General features: G+C 39.3%; 1 pseudogene; it reads left to right on the top strand.

Moving 5' to 3' along the window:
* The first annotated feature begins 299 nt into the window (after positions 1 to 299).
* LOC126082473 (olfactory receptor 1B1-like) lies at positions 300 to 5,926 on the top strand (annotated as a pseudogene).
* Positions 5,927 to 25,465: the final 19,539 nt, after the last annotated feature.

Here is a 25,465-nt window from a genome sequence, read left to right as displayed (position 1 = left end):
GCAGTAACTGGAGGTGAAGACAAGATCGAATGAAGAATTTTTCACTGGAGAAGAGACTTTAGCAGGGATTGTGGGAAGGAGCCACTAAAAAGGAAGAAATAGGGAGAAAGTTCTACAATAAATTAAGAGAATGAAGAACTAGACCTAAAAGAGTCATACCTGGATCAGAGTTGATTCCAGATGTTTAAGGAGTTTGAATAACATAGCTAAATTAAGTAGAATAGTTAGGATCCCTAATCTCTGACCCACAATTTACTGTTTGGTCCAAACTCTCTCAGACAGGCTCATTGTCACTCATTATGTGCTCTGCCCCTAATGTTTCACATTCTCCAGTCTTCCTGATTCTTGGGCTCTCTAGAGCCAGAGTCCCCCACAGTCTCCTGTTTCTCCTGCTCCTATTTACCTGACCCCCATAATGAGGAACATGACTCTGGTGTTGCTTATCTACCTGGACATCAGGCTCCAGTTACCTATGTACTATCTACTTAGTGGCCTCTCTGTGTTGGACATGGGGCTGTCCACAGTCACCCTGCCTCAGTTATTGTCCAGTCCAGTCTCTGATTACCCAGGCATTCCTACTGCCTGCTGCTTGGTCCAATGTTTTCTTCTATGCATTTGGAATTACAGACACACTTATCATTTCTGTCATGGCTCAGGATTGCTATGTAGCCATCTGTGACCCTCTGCACTGCCATTTGGTGATGAATCAGCAATTCTGTGCCCACTGAGTGGCCTTTAGCTGGGTGGTATCCATGCTATATACCATGTTGCATGTAGGACTCTTTCTGCCCCTCTGCTGGGTTCTGGATGATGGGGAAATGTTAACTTCCCTTACTTCTTCTGTGACCATGGAGCACTTCTTCAAGCCTCTTGCCAGACACACATTCCAGGGAATTGGCCATATTCTTTTTTTTTTTGGAATCTAATTATTTTAAATTGTGCTTTAGTTGAAAGTTTACAGAGCAAATTAGTTTCTCATTAAACAATTAATACACATATTTTTCTGTGACATTGGTTGCCAACTCCACAACATATCAACACCCTCCCCTTCTTGACATCGGGTTCCCCATTGCAATTCGCCCAGCTTTCCTGTCCCTTCCTTCCTTCTTGTCTTTGCTTTTGGGCGGGTGTGCTCATTTAATCTCATATTCATGGTTGAACTATGTGTGCTATTGTTTGTTTTATAGACTTGTCTAGTCTTTGACTGATTTGTTTGGTTTTTGTCTTTAATCTAACAAACATTTAGTGGAAATACATGTTTGTTATGTACAAAGTATTGTCCTAGGGGCCAGTGGCTAATACACAAGGATGCACAGGACATACCCCTGCAGATCACGGTGACCACAACCTGGAGTTATGCACACACAGCTACGGAAAGGAAAAGGCACAGAGGGGAGGTGTGGAGGAAACTGGAAATAATTACAGTCAAGGTTTAAATCTGAATCAATAGTATTATGGCCCCGTGGGGTTTACATTCCTATTTTATGCAGGTGGCCAGATAGACCTAATCTCATCACTGCAGCAACCAGACCATTCCCAGAAAGTCCTCCCAGACCTGGGAGACAGAGAACAGATACTTGCTGATATGTTAGTCTGTGGATGTCCAGGTACTACCGATGGGAATGGTACTGGTGAGCCTGACATTAACTTTGCAGATTCATGAAACAGACAGGAAATATAGACTAAGGTCGCCCTCCCCAATCTCTCACACTGGGTGAATTTCTGTCCCCATCTCATTGTCTTTTTTTTTCTATTGTGCTTTAAGTGAAAGTTTACTAATCGAGTCAGTCTCTCATACAAAAATTTATATACACCTTACTATATACTCCTAATTGCTCTCCCCTAATGAGATGGCATTCTCCTTCCCTCCACTGTCTCTTTTCATGTCCATTCGGCCAGCTTCTGACCCTCTCCACCCTCTTATCTCCCCTCCAGACAGGAGATGCCAACATAGTCTCAAGTATCTACTTGATCCAAGAAGCTCATTCTTCACCAGTAGCATTTTCTGTCCCATTGTCCAGTCCAATCCCTGTATGAAGGGTTGGCTTTGGGAATGGTTCCTGTCTTGGGATAATAGAAGATCTGGGGGCCATGACCACCGGGGTGCTTCTAGTCTCAGTCAGACCATTAAACCTGGTCTTTTTATGAGAATTTGGGGTCTGCATCCCCCTGCACTCCTGTTCCCTCAGGGGTTCTCTGTTGTGTTGCCTGTCAGGACAGTCATTGGTTGTAACCAGGCACCATCTAATTCTTCTGGTCTCAGGCTGATGTAAAAAACAGTTTATGTGGCCCTTTCTGTCTCTTGGGCTCATAACTACCTTGTGTCTTTGGTGTTCTTCATTCTCCTCTGGTGCAGGTGAATTGAGACCAATTGATGCATCTTAGATGGCCGCTTGCTAGCATTTAAGACCCTGGATGCCACTCTCCAAAGTGGGATGCAGAATGTTTTCTTAGTAGACTTTATTATGCCAATTGACTTAGATGTACCCCGAAACCATGGTCTCCAAATCCCTGCCCCTGCTACGCTGGCCTCAGAAGTGTTCAGTTTATTCAGGAAACTTGTTTGCTTTTGGTTTAGTCCAGATGTGCTGACCTCACCTGTACTGTGTTTTGTCTTTCCCTTCACCTAAAATACTTCTTATCTACTATCTAATTAGTGAATACCCCCTCCCTTTCTCCCTCCTTCCCCCATCTCATAACCCTCAAAGAATATTTTCTTCTCTGTTTAAACTGTTTCTCAAGTTCTTGTAATAGTGGTCTTATACAATACTTGTCCTTTTGTAACTGACTAATTTCACTCAGCATAATGCCTTCCAGGTTCCTCCATGTTATGAGATGTTTCACAGATTCATCACTGTTCTTTATTGATACATAGTACTCCATCGTGTGAATATACCATAATTTATTTATCCATTCATCTGTTGATGGGCACCTTGGTTGCTTCCAGCTTTTTGCTATTGTAAACAGTGCTGCAATGAACATGGGTGTGCATATATCTGTTCAAGTAAAGGCTCTTATTTCTCTAGGATATATTCCAAGGAGTGGGATTGCTGGATCTTATGGTAGTTCTATTTCTAGCTTTTTAAGGAAGCACCAAATCGACTTCCAAAGTGGTTGTATCATTTTACATTCCCACCAGCAGTGTATAAGTGTTCCAGTCTCTCCACAACCTCTCCAACATTTATTATTTTGTGTTTTTTGGATTAATGGCAGTGTCGTTGGGGTGAGATGAAATCTCATGGTAGTTTTGATTTGCATTTCTCTAATGGCTAATGATCACGAGTATTTCCTCATGTATCTGTCAGCTACCTTGAATATCTTCTTTAGTGAACTGTCTATTCATATCTTTTGCCAATTTTTTAACTGGGTTATTTGTCTTTTTGTAGTTGAGTTTTTGCAGTATCATTTAGATTTTAGAGATCAGGAGCTGATTGGAAATGTCATAGCTAAAAACTTTTTCCCAATCTGTAGGTAATCTTTTTACTCTTTTGGTGAAGTCTTTGGATGAGCATAGGTGTTTGATTTTAGGAGCTCCCACTTATCTAGTTTCTCTTCTGCATTGTTAGTAATGTTTTGTATATTGTTTATGCCATGCATTAGGGCTCCTAACGTTGTGCCTATTTTTTCTTCCATGATCTTTATTGTTTTAGATTTTACATTTAGGTCCTTGATCTACTTTGAGTTCATTTTTCTGCATGGTTTGAGTTATGTGTCTTGTTTCATTTTTTTGCAGATGGGTATCTGGTTTGTCAGCACCATTTGTTAAAAAAAACCTGTGTTTTCCCCATTTAACTGATTTTGGGCCTTTGTCAAATATCAACTGCTCATATGTGGATGGATTTATGTCTGGATTCTCAATTCTGATCCATTGGTCTATGTGTCTGTTGTTGTACCAGTTCCAGGCTGTTTTGACTACTGTGGTGGTATAATAGATTCTAAAATCAGGTACAATGAGGCCTCCCACTTTCTTCTTCTTTTTCAGTACTGCTTTACTTATCTGGGGCCTCTTTCTCTTCCATATGAAGTTGGTGATTTGTTTCTCCATCTCATTAAAAAATCCCTTTGGAATTTGGATTGGAATTGCATTGTATCTGTAGATTGCTTTTGGTAGCATAGACATTTTTACAATGTTAAGTCTTCCTATCCATGAGCAAGGTATGTTTTCCCACTTAGGTAGTTCCCTTTTGGTTTCTTGCAGTAGTGTCTTGTAGTTTTCTTTGTATAAGTCTTTTTTATCTCTGGCAAAATTTATTCCTAAGTATTTTATCTTCTTGGTGGCTACTGTAAATGGCATTGCTTTGGTGTTTTCCTCTTTGATGTTCTTTTTGTTGGTGTAGAGAAATCCAACTGTCTTTTTTATGTTTATCTTGTATCCTGATACTCTGTTGAACTCTTCTGTTAGTTTCAGTAGTTTTCTTGAGGATTCCTTAGGGTTTTCTGTGTATAAGACCATGTCATCTGCAAATAGAGATACTTAAACTTCTTCCTTGCCAATCTGGATGCCTTTATTTCTTTATCTAGCCTAATTGCTCTGACTAGGGCCTCCAGCACAATGTTGAATAAGAGTGGTGATAAAGGGCATCCTTGTCTTATTCCTGATCTCAAGGGGAATGCTTTCAGACTCTCTCCATTTACAATGATGTTGGCTATTGGCTTTGTATAAATGCCCTTTATTATGTTGAGGAATTTTCCTTCTATTCCTATATTGCTGAGAATTTTTATCATGAATGGGTGTTGTACTTTGTCAAATGAATTGGCAATATTCTTGGAGGGCGCTTCCTTATGCTGGGCACCAGTGTCCTAGTTGTGCTATCCTATGTCTGCATTAAGGCTACTACCCTATGTTTGCTTTTAGCTGTTGGTCATTGATATGAAGCCTCCAGATGTGGATCCCATCTCACTATTGGCTTCCTCTATGGTACCATCATTTGGTCTTAAAGTCTATTTTATATTGAGATTAGTATTGCCACTCCTGCTCTTTTTTCGTTGCTGTTTTCTTGACATATTTTTTTCCATCCCTTGATTTGTTTGTTTCATCCTGCTGCTTTGTTTCATTTAATTATGTTTGGGCAAGCGGGCTGGGTGTGTTTTTTTTGCTTGCTCATCCGTGGGCACAATAGTACTTGCCACCTTGTCCAGGTGGGCAGGGCTGGTCACTCAGCTACGGTGTAGCAGGGCAGGTTCCGCTGAGGGGAGGGACAGGGGTGGGTTGTTTTTCTGTGGCATAAACTGGGGCCAGTGGAGCAGGCCTGGGGGCAGCACGGCAGGGTGGGCTCTGGGGGTTCATGCTGGTGCTGCTCGGGGCACAGCGTTTGCCAGGATGGGGCTAGGGGATGGCATGGGACAGGGTCCAGTGACCCAGAGGTCCTTGCAAGTGCCACAAGGGAGCACAACACTCTACAGGTGGTACAGAGAGGCAGGAAGGAAGGGAGAGGATATGATATGCAGAGTGGTTGCACTGTCTCCTGTTGGGGACTCTGTGAAGTTGCCTTCCCATACTCTCTGTCCAGGTTCATTGGTGGCTGTGCTCCAAGAAGGCAAATTTGTGCCTTGTTAGATGGCAGGGGACCTCCACTCTGTAGCTTTCATTGGTCTCTGTTCTGTCTGTTTCTTCTTCCATTTGGTGCTTGATGTAGTTCTTTATCTTTCATTTGATGCTCAGAGTTCCAGGATTGACGTTTGTATCTGTTTTACTTAGTTTTTCAGGTCTTTGCTACAGAGGAATTGCATGATTCTTCTGTCTGTAGTGCCACATTCCTATGGTACCATCATTTGGGTCTCCTTCCAGGCTCCTTCCTAGAACTCTCAGGATCAAGATAGTGCAGATGCAGTGATGCACACAGCCATTGGACCACTGGCCAACTTGTTTGTGTATAGCCTTTGCAATAAGTATGTCAAGGGTACACTTTGCAGACTGCCTGGTTAGGGAAGGTAGTTAGCCTGATTAGCCTGACTAAGGGCTGTATTGGATAGCTGAGGACAGTGTGGGAAGATTTTGAGCATAGTTGGTTTTGAGGTGATAAGAGTGAAGGATGGCTTGGGAAGTTTAAAGAGCTCCAGATTTTGCCCTTGGTGATAAAGAGCTCTGACAGAGCTTTGAGCATTCCACTTTCATGCACACACTTACTCAGGGTTCCCTCATCAGCATGGCTCTGGGATCCCTAATCAGGCTATTTATCTTCAGTTTTCAAAGTGTATATATGTGAGTCACCATGTAGTTTTGAAGGAATATGAGGAAATTTTTGTGAGATTCTGAACTAAAACAGGGACAGTGGACTTAAAAAGAGGCAACATTTAACTTGATGTGCTTGCTTGTGGGAGTGCGTTGATGAATATCCTGAAGAAAATGAAAGACTAAAGTTTAGGTAAATAGGGCTGGAAATTTCCCTACCCATTCTCATTCAATGAGCAAATATATATTCGGGCATGAAGATGAATGTCATATGGGAGTCATGATTATGTTATTCCATCAGTCAGCCCCAATTTCCATGAACCCCTCAAAATGTGAGCATCTTATACTTTAAGTATACGTATTTTTCATGCATTATATATACAATAAATATCTTAACTTCAAGCTAACTACTCTACAGCTTAAATGAAGAGAGTGAACTGTTTCAGCAATGGAGAAAAAAAATTGTGCTCAGTTTTATTGGGATATTGCACTCTTTTGTGCTTAAGAGGTTTTGCTAATAGTCAAATTTCACCTTTATCCACTGACTTTAGTCATTCAGCTCATTCAAAATACACCTTCACTTAAGCATTAGTATCCTTGCCCTGAGAATTTCCAGGTCATCTTCGAGTTCCCAGTTATGAGAAGAACTCCACAAGGGAATCCGAGAATCATAGAGCAGCGTTCTTGGGTTCACCATCCCTGGTCCAGCCACGATATGGACTTCTCTCCTTCTAACTTTTTCTGACTTTACTAGTCTCTATTTCTCAATAAAACCTCATCCCAAGGTACTGTCCCCACCACTGTAATCTTCCCATTTCAGTTACAATCTCTGTAATACCCTGATAGTGTCCATGCTATCCTCACCATTCTCTCCCCACCATCCTCCATCTTTCAGTACCTTCTAACTTTCTTCAAAATACTAGCCTCTTTCTGGATTTACCAATTGCAATTTAAATTTTGTCCTTATCCATGACTTTTTGATACTTCTCTATGTACCCATTAGCAAATATTGCTGGCTACCATTCCTGACCCACAGAGTACTCCATACCATGGAATCAGCTTATCATCAGTATTCCCTACTCATGGACTCCAGATTCCTGCTGGAGTAGGATGTACACTTATGCTGACAATGCCCTTTCAAATTCTTATTCTTTGGCTTTAATCTACAACACTAATTCAACCCTTTCTTTCATCAGTCGTTAATTTTTAATAACTTTAGCACACCAGGTGGCCCAGATCACCACTCTCTTTAAGCATTCAATATTTGTCTTCTCACTACACAACCCTTCTTTGTCGAGAGTGTCTTTATATCTACTTGTTAGAGATGACTGATGCTTTTCTGGCTGATTGCTGCATCCAACATCTCCTTTTATCCATTCCTATAGTCTTAGTTGGAAACCCTGGTGGTGCAGTTGTTGAGAGCTATGGCTGCTAACCAAAAGGTCAGCAGGTAGTGTCTCTCTTCATTCAACCACTTCACTTGTACCCTGAGTCTCATTCTATGCCTTCCCAAGGTCATTTGTTTTGTTTCCCCCAGTTTCTTTGGTCTTAACACCCTTTTCACCTTGTCTTCTTCTATTGCCTTAAAAAATTCATAGTTTTTAGTCATTTTTCTTAAAAATATTTACCTACACAATTGACTCACTAGCTATTTTAGTTTTTACTTATTTTCTTTTTCTCACAATCAAGCTCTAGAACTACATCTTAGAACTGCCTATCCTACCACATATAGATAGGTCTTGGAAAAAAGTCAAACCCAGTGGCCTCATCACATTCCTTAATCTACCTTAACTGCCTATGATTTTTGACATAGTTTATTGTGAACAACCACTTCATCTACATGCCTGGCTCCCACGATACTGTACTATTCATGTCCTCTGACTTCTCTAAATATTTTTTGTACCCATGTCTGACATCTATTTCTCTCCCACTTTGAGTTTTAAATACCTTGCATCTCCTCGTCTTACTCTTTCAGAGAACTCATCCACTCTTTTCCCTTCAAATATCATTTCTCTACTTAGGTCTTCCAAATTGCTACCACCTTATAAGGACAATCTGGGAAATTATGTTGCCACGATAGGTTTATCCCCATAAAGTCTTCATTTACTTCCACTAGCACTGCTAATAAGTCATCCTTAATTCTTCCTCTCTGCCTATATCAGTGTTTTGTGTGTGTGTGTGTGTGTGTGTGTGTGCGCACTTTAGGTGAAAGTTTACAGAGTAGAATAGTTTCTCATTAAACAATTAATAGGCAAATTGTTTTGTGACTTTGGTTGCCAACCTGACAATGTGTCAACAATCTCACCTTCTCCACTCTGGGTTCCCTGTTTCCATTAGTCTCGTTCTCCTGTCCCTTGCATCTTCTCGTCTTTGCTTTTGGGCTGCTGTGCCCATTAGTCTCATATACATGAATTGAACCACAAAGCACGTTCCTCACTTGTGTTATTGTTGGCCCTATAGACCTGTTTATCTTTGGATGAAGGGTGAACCTCAGTAGTGACTTCAGTATTGAGTTAAAAGGGTATCTGAGGGCCATATTATAGGGGTTTCTTCAGTCTCTGTCAGACCAGCAAGCCTGGTCTTTTTTGTGTGTGTGTGAATTTGAATTTTCTTCTAAATTTTCTCCCATTCTGCCTGGGACCCTCTACTGTGATCCCTGCCAGAGGAGTTGGTGGTGGTAACCAGTCATCATCTAGCTGTTCTGGGCTCAGTCTGGTGGAGGTTGTAGTAGTTGTGGTCCATTAGTCTTTTGGACTAATCTTTCCTTTGTGCCTCTGGTTTTCTTCATTCTCCTTTGTTCCAGCCAGGACGGGACCAGTAGATGTATCTTAGATGGCCGCCTGCAGGCTTTTAAGACTCCAGACACTACTCACCACGGTCAGGTGTAGAACATTTTATTTATATACTATGTTATGCCAATTTATTTAGGTGTTCCTTGAGACCATGGTCTCCAGCCCTCAGCCCAGTAGCTTGGTCCCTCAGGGCATTTGGATGTGTCAGTGAAGCTTCTATGACTGTCTTGGTTAAGCTGTGCTGACTTCCCCAGTATTGTGTCCTGTCTTACCCTTCACCCAAGTTACCACTTATCTGCTACCTAGTTAGTAGCTCCCTCCCTTCATAGCCATCAAAGATTGTTTCTTTCTGTGTGGAAACATTTTCATGTGTTTTTATAATAGCAGTCTAATACAGTATTTGTCCTTCTGTCACTGGCTTATTTCACTCAGCATAATGCTCTCCAGATTCATCCATGTTGTAAAATGTTTCACAGATTCATCATTGTTCTTTATTGTTTTGTAGTATTCCATTGTGTGTATGTACCATAGTTTGTTTATCCATTTGTGTGTTGATGGGCACTTAGGTTGTTTCTATCTTTTTGCTATTGTGAATGATGCTGCAATGAACATGAGTGTGCATATGTCTATTTATGTGACAGCTCTTATTTCTCTAGGATATATTTCTAGGAGTGGGATTGCTGGATCAAATGATGTTTCTATTTCTAGCTTCTTAAGGATGTGCCATATGGTTTTCCAAAATGGTATATTTCAGTGTTTTTTTAATTTTTGCTGTGCATAGGAGTCATCAGGGGAGTTTAAAAAAATTCTGATATCTGAGCTCCACTTTAGAGATTTGGTTCAGTTGGTATGGGGTGGGGCTCAGTCAGCTATCAATATTTTTTCGATGTTCCCCAGGTGACTTTGATGTGTAGTCATACTGAGAACCACTAGCCTTAATCTTGTGTGTTTTGAATTTGTCAATTACCATTCCCAAATGTCTCTTGCATTTGAATAGTCGTATTAGCCAACTCTATATAACACTTATTAAGTGCCCCATTGTTTTAGGTGCTCTCTACATAGCAGCTCACTTAATTCTTCCCAAGCCCTACAAGGTAGATGCTATTATTATACCTATGAGTCATAGAGTGGATAAGTAACTTGTCCAGAGTCGAACCTTGATAGTAAGGCTACAAGTCTCTCCTGTTAACTGTGATACTGTATGGCCTCTCCAAATTCAACTATACTGTCAGTTCACTTAGCCTTCACCTTGGTCTGAATCTTCATTAGCTCCCACCCAAATTACCAATGGGCCTCCCTGTCATCAGTCAAACTTTTCCGTGTATCATAGTATTAATCCTACTGAGCACACTGCATAAATAAGCACAAGAAAAGCCCATGTGTATCGGATTTGGAGTCATCAGACTTTCACTCAATTCTTAATCCTGTTACTTCTTTACTGTGTCAGTTAGATCAAGGAACTTGCATCAGTAAGCCTCAGTTTCCTCCTCTGCAACACAGAGGTTATAATATCTGCCCCACTTTCCTCACAAGTTTATTATGAGCCTCATCAGATCATGTATGTGATTGTGCTTTGTAAGCTGTTTATTTTCTTCAAGTGTGTTGCCATAATTTTGAAATTAGATTTTAAACTTGAAGAGGGCAAGGGCTGTTACTTATTCATGTCTCGTAGTATCTAGACAAAAAGCTGGTACAGATACTTAAGGATATGTTGACAGCTGGATTCTTTTTGCTTGATAAATTGATACTTGTACATTGACAGAAGAAGTTACCTTGTCTATCTACTATCAAAATTCTACATTTTTATGGTGGTAAAATACACATAAAATTTACCTTTAAGGACATTTAGTGCATTCACAATGTTGTGCAACCATCACCACTATCTAGTCCAGAACGTTTATATTATGTCAAAAGGAATCCTCATAACCATTAAGCATTTACTCCCCATTTCCCTCTGCCCCCATTCCCTGGCATACACTAATCTGCTTTAGGTCTCTATAGATTCACATATTCTGGATATTTCATATGAACGGAATAACATAATAGGTGGTCTTTTGTTATTGGTATCTTTCACATAATGCTTTCAAGGTCCATACATGTTGTTGCATGTATTAGTACTTCATTTATTTTTATGGCTGAATAATATTCTGTCATTTGGATATACCACATTTTGTTTATCCATTCACCAGTTGATGGACATTTGAATTATTTTAATCTTTTCACTATTGTGAATAGTACTGCATGAACATTTGTGTACAAGTTTCTGTTTGAACATCCGTTTCCAATTCTTTTGGGTATATACACCTAGGGTGAAATTGTTGAGTCATTCAGTAATGCTTTGTTTAACTTTTTGAGGAACTGCCAAACTGCTTTCCACAGTGGCTGCACCATTTGATATTCCCTCCAGCAATATACAAGGGTTTCAATTTCTCTATATCCTTGTTAACACTTGTTGTTTTCCTTTTTTTTTTTTATTGTTACAGCCATCCCGATGGGTGTAAAGAAGTATTTTATCGTGGTTTTGATTTGCATTTCCCTAATGACTAATGATGTTGAGTATCTTGTCATGTATTTACCTCCCATTTATATATTTTCTTTGAAGAAACATCTATTCAAGTTCCTTGTTCATTTTTAAGTTATGTTTTGTGCCTTTTTGTTGTTGAGTTGTGAAAGTTCTTTATATATTCTGGATAGTGATTTTTATCAGTGACAGATTTGTCAATATTTTCTTCCATTCCTTGAGTTGTTTTTTCACCTTCATATTTACATGGAACATAATTTTTTAATCCATTCTACTAATATCTGCCTTTTAATTGGAGAGTTTCATCTGTTTACATGTAATTACCAATAAAGAAAGGCTTACTTTTTCCCCATTTCTTTTTTTTTTTTTATTGCTTTAGGTGAAAGTTTACAGCTCAAGTTAATTTCTCATACAAAAATTTATACACATATTGCTTCATAACATTACTTGCAGTCCCCACAATGTGACAGCACACTTCCCCTTTCAACCCTCGGTTTCCTGTGTCCATTCAACCAGTTTCTAACCCTTCCTGCCTTTCTATCCTGCCCTTGTACAGGAGCTGCCCATTTGGTCTTCTATATCTGATTGAATTAAGAAGCAATTCCTCAAGTGTATTATTTTTTGTTTTATAGTCCTGTTTAATCTTTGTCTAAAGAGTGAGCCTCAGGAATGTCTCAGTTTTGGGTTAACAGTGTGTCTGGGATCCATAGCTTTGGGGTTCCTCCAGTCTGTGTCATACCACCAAGCCTGGTCTTTTTATGTGAATTTGAGTTCTGTTCTATATCTTTCTCCTGCTCCATCTGGGACTCCCTGTGTTCCCTGTCAGGGCAGTCATTGGTTGTAGCAGGGCACCATCCAGCTCTTCTGGTCCCAGTCTGATGGATTTTCTGGTTCATGATGTCCTTTAGTCCTTTAAGCTAATATTTTCCTTGTGTCCTTAGTTTTTTTCATTCAACTTTGTTCCAAGTGAGATGGGACCAATGTGATGTGTCTTAGATGGCCACTTGCAGGCTTTTAAGACCCCAGACACCACTCACCAAAGTGAGATGTAGAACATTTTCTTAATAAACTTTGTTATGCCAATCGACCTACATGTCTCCCAAAACTATGGTCCCCAGGCCCCAGCTCCAGTTACTCTGTCCCTCAAAGTGTTTGGATGTGTCCAGGGAGCTTCTTAGCTTTTGCTTTGGTCCAGCTGTGCTGACTTCCCTGTATTGTGTGTTGTCCTTCACCAAAGATGGACCTTGGCTACTATCTAGTTAGTGATTTCTCTTCCCCCTCCCTCCCCACCCTTGTAACCATTAAAGAATGATTTTTTCTGCGTTTGAGCCTTTTCTTGAATTCTTATAATAACAGTCTCATATAATATTTGCCCTTTTGTGACTGACTAATTTCATTCATTGCAAATATCTTCTTTCACCAACATAAACAGCAACTACACACTTGGACCTCACCAGATGGAACACATGGGAATCAAATTGACTACACCTGTGGAGAGAGACCATGGAAAATGTCAATATCATCAATAAGAACAAGGCCAGGGGCCAACTGTGGAACAGACCGTCGATTGCTCATATGCAAGTTCAAGCTGAAACTGAAGAAAATCAGAGCAAGTCCACGAGAACTAAAATGTGGCCTTGAGTATATCCCACCTGAATTTAGAGACCATCTGAAGAATAGATTTGACACTTTGAATGCTAGTGACAGAAGACCAGACAAGTTGTGGAATGACATCAAGGACATCATACATGAAGAAAGCAAGAGGTCATTGAAAAGACAGGAAAGAAAGAAAAAACCAAGGCGGATGTCAGAGGAGGCTCTGAAACTTGCTCACGAATATCGAGCAGCTAAAGCAAAAGGAAGAAATGATGAAGTAAAATAACTGAACAGAGGGTTTCAAAGGCCCTCTTGAGAAGACAAAGTAAAGTACTGTAACAACATGTGCAAAGAGCTAGAGATAGAAAAACAAAAGGGGAGAACACACTTGGCATTTCTCAAGCTGAAAGAACTGAGGAAAAAAGTCAAGCCTGAAGTTGCAATAGTGAAGGATTCTATGGGAAAAATATTAAACGATGCAGGAAGCATCAAAAGAAGATGGAAGGAATACACAGTCATTATACCAAAAAGAATTAGTAGATATGCAACCATTTCAAGAGGTAGCATATGATTAGGGACCGATGGTACTAAAGGAAGAAGTCCAAGCTGCTCTGAAGGCATTGACGAAAAACAAGGCTCCAGGAATTGATGGAATATCAGTTGAGATGTTTCAACAAATAGGTGCAGCACTGGAAGTGCTCACTCATCTATGCCAAAAAATGTGGAAGACATGCTCCTGGGACTTACTGGAAGAGATCCATATTTATGCCTATTTCCAAGAAAGGGATCCAACCAAATGCAGAAATTATAGAACAATTTTATTGACACCACACGCAAGCAAAATTTTGCTGAAGATCATTCAAAAATGGCTGCAGTAGTATATCGACTGGGAACTGTGAGAAATTCAGGCCAGTTTCAGAAGAGGTGGTACCAGGGATATCATTGCTGATGTTAGATGGATCCTGGCTGAAAACAGAGAATACCGGAAGGATGTTTACCTGTGTCTTATTGACTATGCAAAGGCATTCAGCTGTGTGGATCATAACAAATTATGGATAACGTTGAGAAGAATGGGAATTCCAGAACACTTAATTGTGCTCATGAGGAATCTTTACACAGATCAAGAGGCAGTTGTTCGGACAGAACAAGGGGATACTGATTGGTTTAAAGTCAGGAAAGGTGTGAGTCAGAGTTGTATTCTTTCACCATATCTATTCAATCTGTATGCTAAGGAAATAATATGAAAAGCTGGACTATGTGAAGAAGAATTGGTCATCAGGATTGGAGGAAGACTCATTAACAACCTGCGTTATGCAGATGACACAACCTTACTTGCTGAAAGTGAAGAGGACTTGAAGCACTTACTAATGAAGATCAGAGACCATAGCCTTCAGTATGGATTGGACCTCAACATAAAGAAAACAAAAATCTTCACAACTGGACCAATGAGCCATATCATGATAAACGGAGAAAAGATTGAAGTTGTCAAGGATTTTATTTTACTCAGATCCACAGTCAGCAGACATGGAAGCAGCAGTCAAGAAATCAAGAGACGCATTGCATTGGGTAAATCTGCTGCAAAGGGCCTCTTTAAAGTGTTGAAAAGCAAAGATGTCACCTTGAAGACTAAGGTGCGCCTGACCCAAGCCATGGTATTTTCAATCACATCATATGCACGTGAAAGCTGGACAATGCATAATGAAGACTGAAGAATTGACAACTTTGAATTGTGGTTTTGGTGAAGATTATTGAACATACCGTGGACTGCCAAAAGAACAAACAAATCTGTGTTGGAGAAAGTGCAACCAGAATACTCCTTAGAGGCAAGGATGGTGAGACTGAGTCTTACAGATTTTGGACAAATTGTCAGGAGGGATCAGTCCCTGGAGAAGAATATCATGCTTGGCAAAGTACAGGGTCAGCATAAAAGAGGAAGACCCTCAACGAGGTGGATTGACACAGTGGCTGCAACAATGAGCTCAAGCATAACAATTGTGAGGGTGGCTCAGGACTGGGCAGTGTTTCGTTCTGTTGTTCATAGGGTCGCTGTGAGTTGGAACCTAACAACAACAACAACATACACCATATGACCTCAACTGGTTGTTTGATTACATCATATTAGTCAGCATCGTGAAGGGTGATTACACTGCATTAGATTACATTACATCCACAGTTTAGGGTCAGGATTTCAATTCATATTTGGGGGTGCACAATTCAATCCATAATGCCTGTTTTTCGGGGATTATGGGTAACGTCTAATTAGCTTAATTGGGATATGGGGAAATGGATTTATTGTTTGTGAAGCAAATTATAAGAAAATAATGCATTAATTCCATACGTATTTATTGGTAAATATTATGGCTGAGAATGACAACAGATAGAGCATTTTTGTGAGGTCAGCTCATTAGAGCTAATGAGAGAAGGGTGGTCACTCAAATCATCCAGTCATTCTTTCTTGCATGCTTGCTTTGTGCCAGGCAGAGTGCTAAACACTGGGATACAGAGGTGAAATATCGCTGCACCCTCCCTCTAGGAGCAAATTGTCATATGAGGGAATTAGGCTACAAACAGTATGGGAAGTATGGCAAAGCTTGAATTTAATGCCTAAAATGATTATAGCAATAGCAGCAGCAGCAGCAACAAAAACAGCAATTATATTTTGAGCCTTTACTCTATCCCAGATCCTATGACCAGCTATCTCTATCTATCTATATCATCTATATCTATATCTCTGTCTCTATATTTATACTATATTCTAGAATATATATACTACATTCTAAATCTAACAGAAATCATTTATAAAAATTAGTATTACTATTTTATAGATAAACAGATTAAACTTCAGAGATGTTAAGTAATTTTCTAAATTCATAGAGCTGGAAAATGATGTATCCCAGAATTATGCTTAGTTTCATTTGGCTAAAAAGCCCTGTTACATCACACTTTAATTATTATGTCATTTTTTAAATTTGGTTTATGAAGATAAGTAGATGGTGATTGTGTGAGTGATTGGGGTAATGAGACACAATTGTCTGCCAATTTGGGTACCTGCTGAAGATTGAGTGGTCTTCCCTCACCCATCAGGATAAGTGACATGAAGTCAGATGGCAGAGGCTTGCAGTGCTTTTAACCTTCCCTTAAGAGAAAGTCCATACTTTCTTGCTCTATGGGATGGCAAGTGTTGTACCTGACCTTCTCCCAGGTGACTCTAGGGAAATCGTCGCTGGGGCCCCACAAGCTGTTAAATCTCACCCAGCCTCACCAGCTCCAGCTTCCAGCCTCTTCCACTTTTCTGCCTTCAGCACCATGGCTAGAGCCCTGAGGTCTGACTAGATCCTGGAGCCACGAATCCAGAGTCAGAACATTCCTTCCTTGCCAGGTGAAAGTAGGGACGGGGACTGGGGAATAGCATTCCTTCTCCATCCTGTTTCCCTCTGATCCATTCTTGTCTTTATTTGTCAATTACTTCTCTCTCACTCTGTCCTAATTCTTGTTTCATACCATCCATTCCCCTCTCTCTCCTCATATTGCCCTTTATTTTACCAGCCCTCCTTTGTTCTGTTCCCATCCTTGATATTTGGTTTCTTATACCTGCTTTCAACTGTCTTTTATTACCACCATTCCATGACTCCTTAATTTCTGCTCCTCTTCTACCCTGCTCATATGCCTGCCTTTCTCTCAATCATCATCTGCTTGTCTTTCTTAAAAATATTTCTCCTTATTTTCTCTGCCTCAATCATTTTTTTCAAATTTCCATTCTAAAATATACTTTTCTGTTCTTCCATTTTCCTATGTTCTTTTCATTCATCCATTCATTCTGCCCTCTTTCTTCATCCTGCATTTTTATTCTCTCACTTACCCAGTCACTTTGCATCCTTTCTTTGTTTTCCCTTCCCATTTGTTCATTATTCCATTTCCATTGTGTCTCCATTTCTATGTCTCTGACTCTCACCATTCCTTTTGGTCATCTCTCAATCACAATGACACAATTATTTTTAGAAACATGGAACTTTAGGAAGGAAAGTTTAGGAGAAAGTCCCAATCAATAGTCAATTATGCTTTTAATAAAATTATTTTCTAAATGTTTGTCACATATTCACCAGCCGCTCTGCAGGAAAAAGATGTGGCAGTCTGCTTCTGTAAAGATTACAGCCTAGGAAACCCTATGGGGCAGTTTTACTCTAGGATCACTGTGAGTCAAAATTGACTCAGTGGCAATGGCTTTTATGGGTTATACACAGCTTACACAAAACATCTACACAGACATGTGCAGAGACATGTACATACATCTGTATTACATTCACCACTATTAATTCATAACTTTAATTATTCTTTGAGTAAAATAGAGGGCAAGTTTTGGTAGCGACACAATGGTTTGAATTTGTTAGACCTTGCTGCGATTGCGATACCTCTTTAGGAATCTTTATAATACCTCAACAAATCTCTGACTCCATCCAAGGCTGAGAAGAAACCTACTTCCCATATTCTCCATGCGCTTACATTTATCGTATTGTTTACCACACTGCTCTGCACCCACCATAGCTCTTTACAGGCAGGATCTTTGTGTAATTTGTTTTAATGTCCAAGTCACAAGTAAGAAATCAATGTTAGTTAGAATAGATGATGGATAAATGGATAGTTCCTCTGGATCATGTGAATATCATCTGCACTTACACTAGCCTAATTTGTTTTCTGGGAGCTATAGGCAAATTCAGGTTTTCAGACTCATTATCTAAAATTACATCTCTTACTTTCTTCAGTCAGGTGTTTCCAGAGGCAACACCTCTGGAATTTAGTTGCCTAAACACTTTTAAAATCATTAATGTGCTTCATGAGGAAAACAGCCTTTGAAAATTTGGCTTACAAATCACTAAAAATTTCTAGACTGATTGATTCATAGTGATTGAGGTCTACGCTTTGTCATCTGCTCCTTACTCCACCACCTCCTCTCCTGCTTTTCCTCTGTCTTTCTGTACCACTTTTTCTCCTAGTCACCTTTATTTTCTCCAGATCCTTCATCTATATTATTAGCCTTCCTTCTTATGCTCTGCTCCATTAAGTGCTACATTTCCCACTAGGTGGACTAAGGCTGGAGATGAAGATTTATAAATCATCAGCATTAAGTTGATTAATGGGTCTCTAGGTTCCTGTCTGTCACAAACAGTTTGACCTTGGCTACTAACTTAAACATTGACAGTTTAAATCCAGCCAGTGGTGCCATAGACGAAAGGCCTTGCAATCTACTTCTATAATGTTATCCTAAACCAAAACCAACCCCCTTGCTGTTGAGTCGATTCCAACTCATAGTGACCCTGTAGGACAGAGTAGAACTGACCCATAGAGTTTCCAAGGAGCACCTGCTGGATTTGAACTGCTGACCTTCTGGTTAGTAGCTGTAGTACTTAACCACTATGCCACCAGGGTTTCCCCATATTACAGACATTGAAAATCCTAGGGAGTGTAGTTCTACTCTGAAATATGTGGGGTCACTATGAGTCAGAATCGACTTGATGGCAATGGCTTTGGTGTTTTTTTTTACAGGCTTTAGGACTGCTTCAGTTCTTCAGATGTGTTCTTAGAAAGTCTCCACAGTGAAGGAAATGTGAAGTGAGTAAAAAACATACAAAATATTTAGAGACCCATAATTTTACATTGTTACACATATTGGTAAAATCAAATGTCAAGAAGGTGAGAGATAGTGCTCAATCACGTCCGGCAGTAGGGAAAAGAAAAATAAGAAGGATTGAGAGAAGCAGTGGTCAAGATATCCAATCTTTGTCTTAAAATTTCAGTTCTGTCACTGATTAGCTGCATAATCTTGAGCAAGTTGCTTAGTCTCTTTGTGCATCATTATCCTTACCTGTAAAACAAAAATAAAAGTAGAACCTACTTCATACAGTTGGAGAATTAATAAAATCATGCACACAGACAGTTTGCCACTGAATCTAGCACGTAGTAGAGCTCCAGAAATTTACCTATTACTACTACGACACATAGTACTGCTGCTATTGGTATTACTGCTATTGTTATAGATCATGGTATATAGTGAAGAGTTTCTTGATAACCCTGGAAGCAAAAAGTTGAATAAATGACTCTATATAGAAATCACATTTAGTTATAGTAGATAAAGTTGAGCTTTGAACAAATAGTTGATAGATCATCAGGTATTAATTATTACTTTTAAACACAAATAGACATTTTCTTTTATTTTCCAACATGTCTGTGAAGATGGTTTGTGGCCAGAAGGTCAGATGGATTGTCGTGTATACCCCTCAATTTGGGTGGCATCTGCCTGTTTGGCAGTATGAACCATTGTGCCCTTTTAACTTGTAAGCTCTGACCTAGCTCCGGGTGGTTAGGGTCAGAGAGAGAGAGGATTCCATGTGGGTAGTTGGTGATAAGGATGGAGAAGTGGGAATGTGAGGACTGGATCAATTTCCACATTTTGGGGATTGGATTCATGCTAATCCTTACAGCCCAGCTATGAATTTAGTCTCAAAAAGCTTCAAAAAACTAATCTCCCAGAGGTTGCAGTCTCTAATCATAATGCTCTTAAATTAGAAGTCAATAATGAAAAGGTAGTTTAAGAAAACATGTTTGGGAACTAAAAATACAACACAAAACATTATTTAAGGTCTTAATGAAAGTTTGGGGAAAAGACCAAGTGCAACTCCTGCAAGTTCAGAGAACACTTAGAGAAAGCTGCATTTACAGAATTTGTTGAGATAAAGGTGAATAAGTTTTCTTTGAACTGACTGGACCCCAGGAAGATGCATGGGCTGTGTCATCTTGAAAAGCATACCATCCCAAGACATGAGGGTGAGGCAATTCTGGAAGACTAAGTCTAGAGAGGGGGCAGTAAGATGTCAAAAAAGAGAGGTCTCAAAGGGATCAGCCAGAGTTTGAATTAGTCTTGCCTGGAAAGAATGCAGTAATAGGTACTTGTGGGTGGTCTCATATGGGCCCAAAATATGTTCCATAGGAATATCTATCAATCATACCACTCAATAAGACTTTACCTTTTCCCCTTCCATCTACTTCTACCCTTCAATAGCCGGAGACAACCTACAGGAAAGAATGAGCAAGATGGTGCAATAGTGAAGTCAGCCTCATCCCTCTTTCCCTAATGTAGTTTTCTGAATGAGAATCTAACTGCTGGTGGGGAAGGAGGCAAGTTTTAAATTGCTTGAGAATTAAAATTTTGGTATTCAATTGGGTTAGATTTTTTTAGCACCTGAAAATGAGATTGTTCAAATAGTGGTGTGAAAAAAATTACTTTGTTCTTTGCCTCCACTGCCTCGGCTACAAATTTTCATTTTGTATTTGCTATTCAGCAGTTTCGCTAACATATGTCAATGTATGTAGTTTTAAAATTTTGTTTTCTTTGGGAGTTATTGTGATTCTTTGATCTGAGGATTCTTTTATTTCATTAAATCTGGAAAATTCTCATTCTGTGCCCCTTCAATGTTTTCCTCTCCTCTATTTTCTCTATATTATTCTTCTGGGACTTATTTTCTCAAGAGTGGATCTTTTTATTTTCTCCCTCACAACTCTTAATTCTTTCATATTATACACATTTTTGTCACTTCATATTATCTTCTCAGTAGCGTCTCAGAACTTGTTTCTTCAGTCACTGTCTAAACCATCCATTGAATTTTTAATTTGAACATGAATATTTTATTTTCAAGTAATTCATTTTTTAATATTTGTTCTATTTCTATAATATCTTCTTTCTTATAATTTTTATACCCTCTTTTAGACACTGAGTAGTTTAAACATGCTTAACTATTAATCCCTACCATTGTTTACTTCTATGACAATGGGGGGTAATCCTATTATTTGTTGATTACCTATTGTTTTCATAATGAATAATTTTTGTATGTTTTGTAATTTTGAATTGTGAACTCATTTTCTTTTTTTATTTATTGTGCTTTAAGTGAAAGTTTACAAATTAAGTCAGCCACTCATACAAAAAGTTATACACACCTTGCTATATACTCCTAGCTGCTCTCCCTGTAATGAGACAGCACATTCCTCCTCTCCACCCTGTATTCTCTGTGTCCATTCAACCAGCTCCTATCTCCCTCTTCCTTCTCATCTCAGCTCCAGACAGCAGTTGCCCACATAGTCTCATGTCTCTACTTGAGCCAAGAAGCTCACTCCTTACCAGTATCATTATTTATCTTATAGTCTAGTCCAATCCTTGTCTGAAGAGTTGGCTTTGGGAATGGTTCCAGTCTTGGACTAACAAAGGATCCGGGGACCATGACTTCCAGGGTCCCTCTAGTCTCAGTCAGAGAATAAAATCAGATCTTTTTATGAGAATTTGAGATCTGCATCCCACTGTCCTTCTGCTCCATCAGGGATTCTCTGTTGTGTTCCCTATCAGGGCAGCACTTGGTGGTAGTTGGGCACCATCTAGTTCTCAGGCTGATGTACTGTCTGGCTTATGTGGCCCTTTCTGTCTCTTGGGCTCATCTTTACCATATGTCTTTGATATTCTTCATTCTCCTTTGCTCCAGGTGCACTGAGACCAAATGATACATCTTAGATGGCCACTTGCTAGTGTTTAAGATCCCAGATGCCTCTCACCAAAGTGGGATGCAGAAAGTTTTCTTAATACATTTTGTTATTTCAATTGATTTAGATGTTCCCTGAAATCATGGTCCCTAAACTCCCATTCCTGCTACTCTGGCCTTCAAAGTATTCAGTTGTATTCAGGAAACTTCTTTGATATAGTTTAGTGCAGTTGTGCAGGCCTCTCCTGTATTGTGTGTCTTTCCTTTCACCTGAAATAGTTCTTATCTACTAATTAGTGAATACCTATCTCCCTCCCTCCCCACCCTCATAACCATCAAAGAATATTTTCTTCTGTGTTTAAACTTTTTCTAGAGTTCTTATAATAATGGTCTCATACAATATTTGTCTTTTTGCAACTCATTTCACTCGGAATAATCCCTTCCAGATTCCTCCATGTTATGTTTCATGGATTCATTGTTGTTCTTAATCATTGAGTAGTATTCCATTATATAAATATACCATAATTTATTTATCCATTCATCCGTTGATGGGCACCTTGGTAGCTTCCATCTTTTAGCTATTGTAAACAGTGCTGCAATGAACCTGGGTGTGCATATACCTGTTTGTGTGAAGGCTCTTATTTCTCTAGGATATATTCCAAGGAGTAGGATTGCTGGATTGTATGGTAGTTCTATTTATAGTTTTTTAAGAAAGCACCAAATCGATTTCCAAACCTGTTGTACCATTTTATCTTCCTACCAGCAGTGTATAAGTGTTCCAGTCTCTCCACAACCTTGCTAACATTTATTATTTTGTGTTTTTTGGATCAATGCCAGCCTTGTTGGGATGAGATGGTATCTCATTGTAGTTTTGATTTGCATTTCTCTAATGGCTAATGATCATGAGCATTTCCTTGTGTATCTGTTAGCTGCCTGAGTGTCTTCTTTGGTGAAGTGCCTGTTTATATCTTTTGCCCATTTTTTAATCGGGCATTTTTTAATTTTGTAGTTGAGTTTTTGCAGTATCATGTAGGTTTTAGAGATCAGACACTGATCAGAATTGTCATAGCCAAAAACTTTTTCCCAGTCTGTAGGTATTATTTGTACTCTTTTGGTGAGGTCTTTGGATGAGCATAGGTGTTTGATTTTTAGGAGCTCTCAGTTATCTAGTTTCTCTTCCGGTGTTTGTGCATTGTTAGTAATGTTTTGTATACTGTTTATGACATGTATTAGGGCTCCTAGCATTGTCCCTATTTTTTTCTCATGATCTTTATCGTTTTAGATTTTATATTTAGGTCCTTGATCCATTTTGAGTTAGTTTTTGTGCATGGTGTGAGGTAAGGGTCTTGTTTCATTTTTTTGCAGATGGGTGTCCAGTTATGCCAGCACCATTTGTTAAAGAGACTGTATTGTCCCCCATTTAACTGACTTTGGGCCTTTGTCACATATCAGCTGCTCATATGTGGATGGATTTATGTCTGGGTTCTCAATTCTGTTCCATTTGTCTATGTGCCTGTTTTTGTACCAGTACCAGGCTGTTTTGACTACTGTGGCGATGGAATATTCTCTAAAATCAGGTAGTTTGTGGCATCCCCTTTTGTCCTTCTTCTTTCAGTAATGCTTTACTTATCCAGGGCCTCTTCCCCTTCCATATGAAATTGGTGATTTTTTTCTCCATCTCATTAAAAAATGTCATAGGTGTTTGGATTGGAATTGCATTGTATCTATAGATCGCTTTGGGTAGAATAGACATTTTTACAACGTTGAGTCTTCCTATTAATGAACAAGGTATGATTTTCCATTTATGTAGGTCTCTTTTGGTTCTTGCTGTGGTGTATTGTAGCTTTCTTTGTACAGATCTTTACATCTCTGGTTAGATTTATTCCTAACTGTTTTATCTTCTTGGGGGCTATTGTAAATGGTATTGATTTGGTGATTTCCTCTTTGACGTTCTCTTGGCTGGTGTAGAGGAATCCAACTGATTTATGTATGTTTATCTTGTATCCCGATACTCTGCTGAACTCTTCTATTGGTTTCAGGAGTTTTCTTGAGGATTCTTTAGGGTTTTCTGTGTATAAGCTCAAGTCATCTGCAAATAGAGGTACTTTTACTTCTTTGCCAATTTGGATGCCCTTTATTTCTTTATCTAGCTTAATGGCTCTGGCTAGGACCTCCAGCACAATATTGCGTAAGAGTGGTGATAAAGGGCATCCTTGTCTGGTTCCTGTTCTCAAGGGGAGTGCTTTCAGACTGTCTCCATTTAGGATGATGTTGGCTATTGGCTTTGTATAAATGCCCTTTACTATGTTGAGGAATTTTCCTTCTATTCCTATTTTGCTGGGAGTTTTTATCACAAATGGGTGTTGGACTTTGTGTAAAGTCATTTTCAATGGGCTTTTGTTTGTGGGATTCCTGTACAGTATGGATTGAGAGCAAATGTGAAGGGAGAGTTTTATGTTTGCCTCTACAAGGTGCCCAAGTCTTCCATCAGTCTGATAATGACTTTTATGTTAAAATTTCAGTTTGAAAGCTGTAGGATCATATGTTTTATGTAAATCAGCATTCTCAATTCCATGTGTGGTACAGGCCAATAACTGAATTCCCACGGGAGATATTTTTCCTTCCACCTAGTCTAGGCTGGAAACCCTGGTGGCATAGTGGTTAAGAGCTACGGCTACTAACCAAAGGGTCGGCAGTTCGAATCTGCCAGGTGCTCCCTGGAAACTCTATGGGGCAGTTCTACCCTGTCCTATAGGGTCACTAGGAATCAGAATTGACTCGACGGCACTGGGTTTGGTTTTTTTGGTTTTAGTCCAGGCTGAGAGATTTGAGCTTCCTTTGGGTCTCCCATAGCTAATAGGTGTACATATTTTTTTCCTGTTTGCTTATACTCTTTCACAGAAGGTTTAGCCTTTTGAATGTCCTGATTTTATGTGGTGATCTCTAACCTCCTACCTCACACAGGTCTAAGCTCTCTTTTTCTGTCCTCACGTGGCAGTTAATTCTCAAGTCTCTGGACTCTGAACATAGATCAGCTGCTGCTCCCACCTAACTCCACTATCTTCACAATCACAGACAGTTTAGATCTTCATTTTTCAACTCCCTTTTTGATTATAGATCCTTAGAGTTCTCTCAATTTTCAAAAGCTTCATTATGAATTTATAAGGGTGATTATTATATTTTATCAAATTTCTCTCCGTATTGAATGGGGGAGTGTTTGTGTTATTTAGTACCTCAGATTTCAGAAAGCTGAAGTTCTCAACATAACATGTGAAGATGAACAGCAATGTGAGACCTTACCAGGTTTAGGTAATAATACACTGGACAGGTGAGTCACTTAGCATGTTAAGATAGTTTAGGGACTAATAATAAAAGATGTTATAAACCAGAACAAACAGTTTGGAATTTATTCTGAAGGTTCTATTTAAAAATGAAGTCACGTGTTGAAAGTTTTACTCTCGCATCAGTGTAAAGGCGCTCAGGGAAGTTAGGTAGAGAAGCTAGTAAGGAGACTACTGAAATTAATATTGGTCATAGATGCTGAAGCTTAAACATTGATAGTGAATGGAGAGCAAAGGATTCATAAAAGGAAAAAAAAATGTAAAATAAAGGAGTTGGATGTAGTGAGATCGGTAGGGGTGGGGTCCCCACAGTTTTTGTTTTAGGCGATCAGGGAATGATAATGTTGATGTCATTAACCAATACAAGAAATAAAGAAGAAAACCAAGTCATTCAATGATTACCTGAAGCTATTTCACTACAAAAGCCAACTACTTAGAAAGAACCATTTCTTTATATGTAATGTATTTTAATGATGTATTATGTTCTTTAAGGTTAAGAGAGAAGAAATCACGAAGACTGCATT

The sequence above is a fragment of the Elephas maximus genome, chromosome 9, assembly GCF_024166365.1.
Source record: "Elephas maximus indicus isolate mEleMax1 chromosome 9, mEleMax1 primary haplotype, whole genome shotgun sequence".
Classification (NCBI taxonomy): Eukaryota; Metazoa; Chordata; class Mammalia; order Proboscidea; family Elephantidae; genus Elephas; species Elephas maximus.
This window is presented reverse-complemented; position numbering and strand designations above follow the sequence as displayed.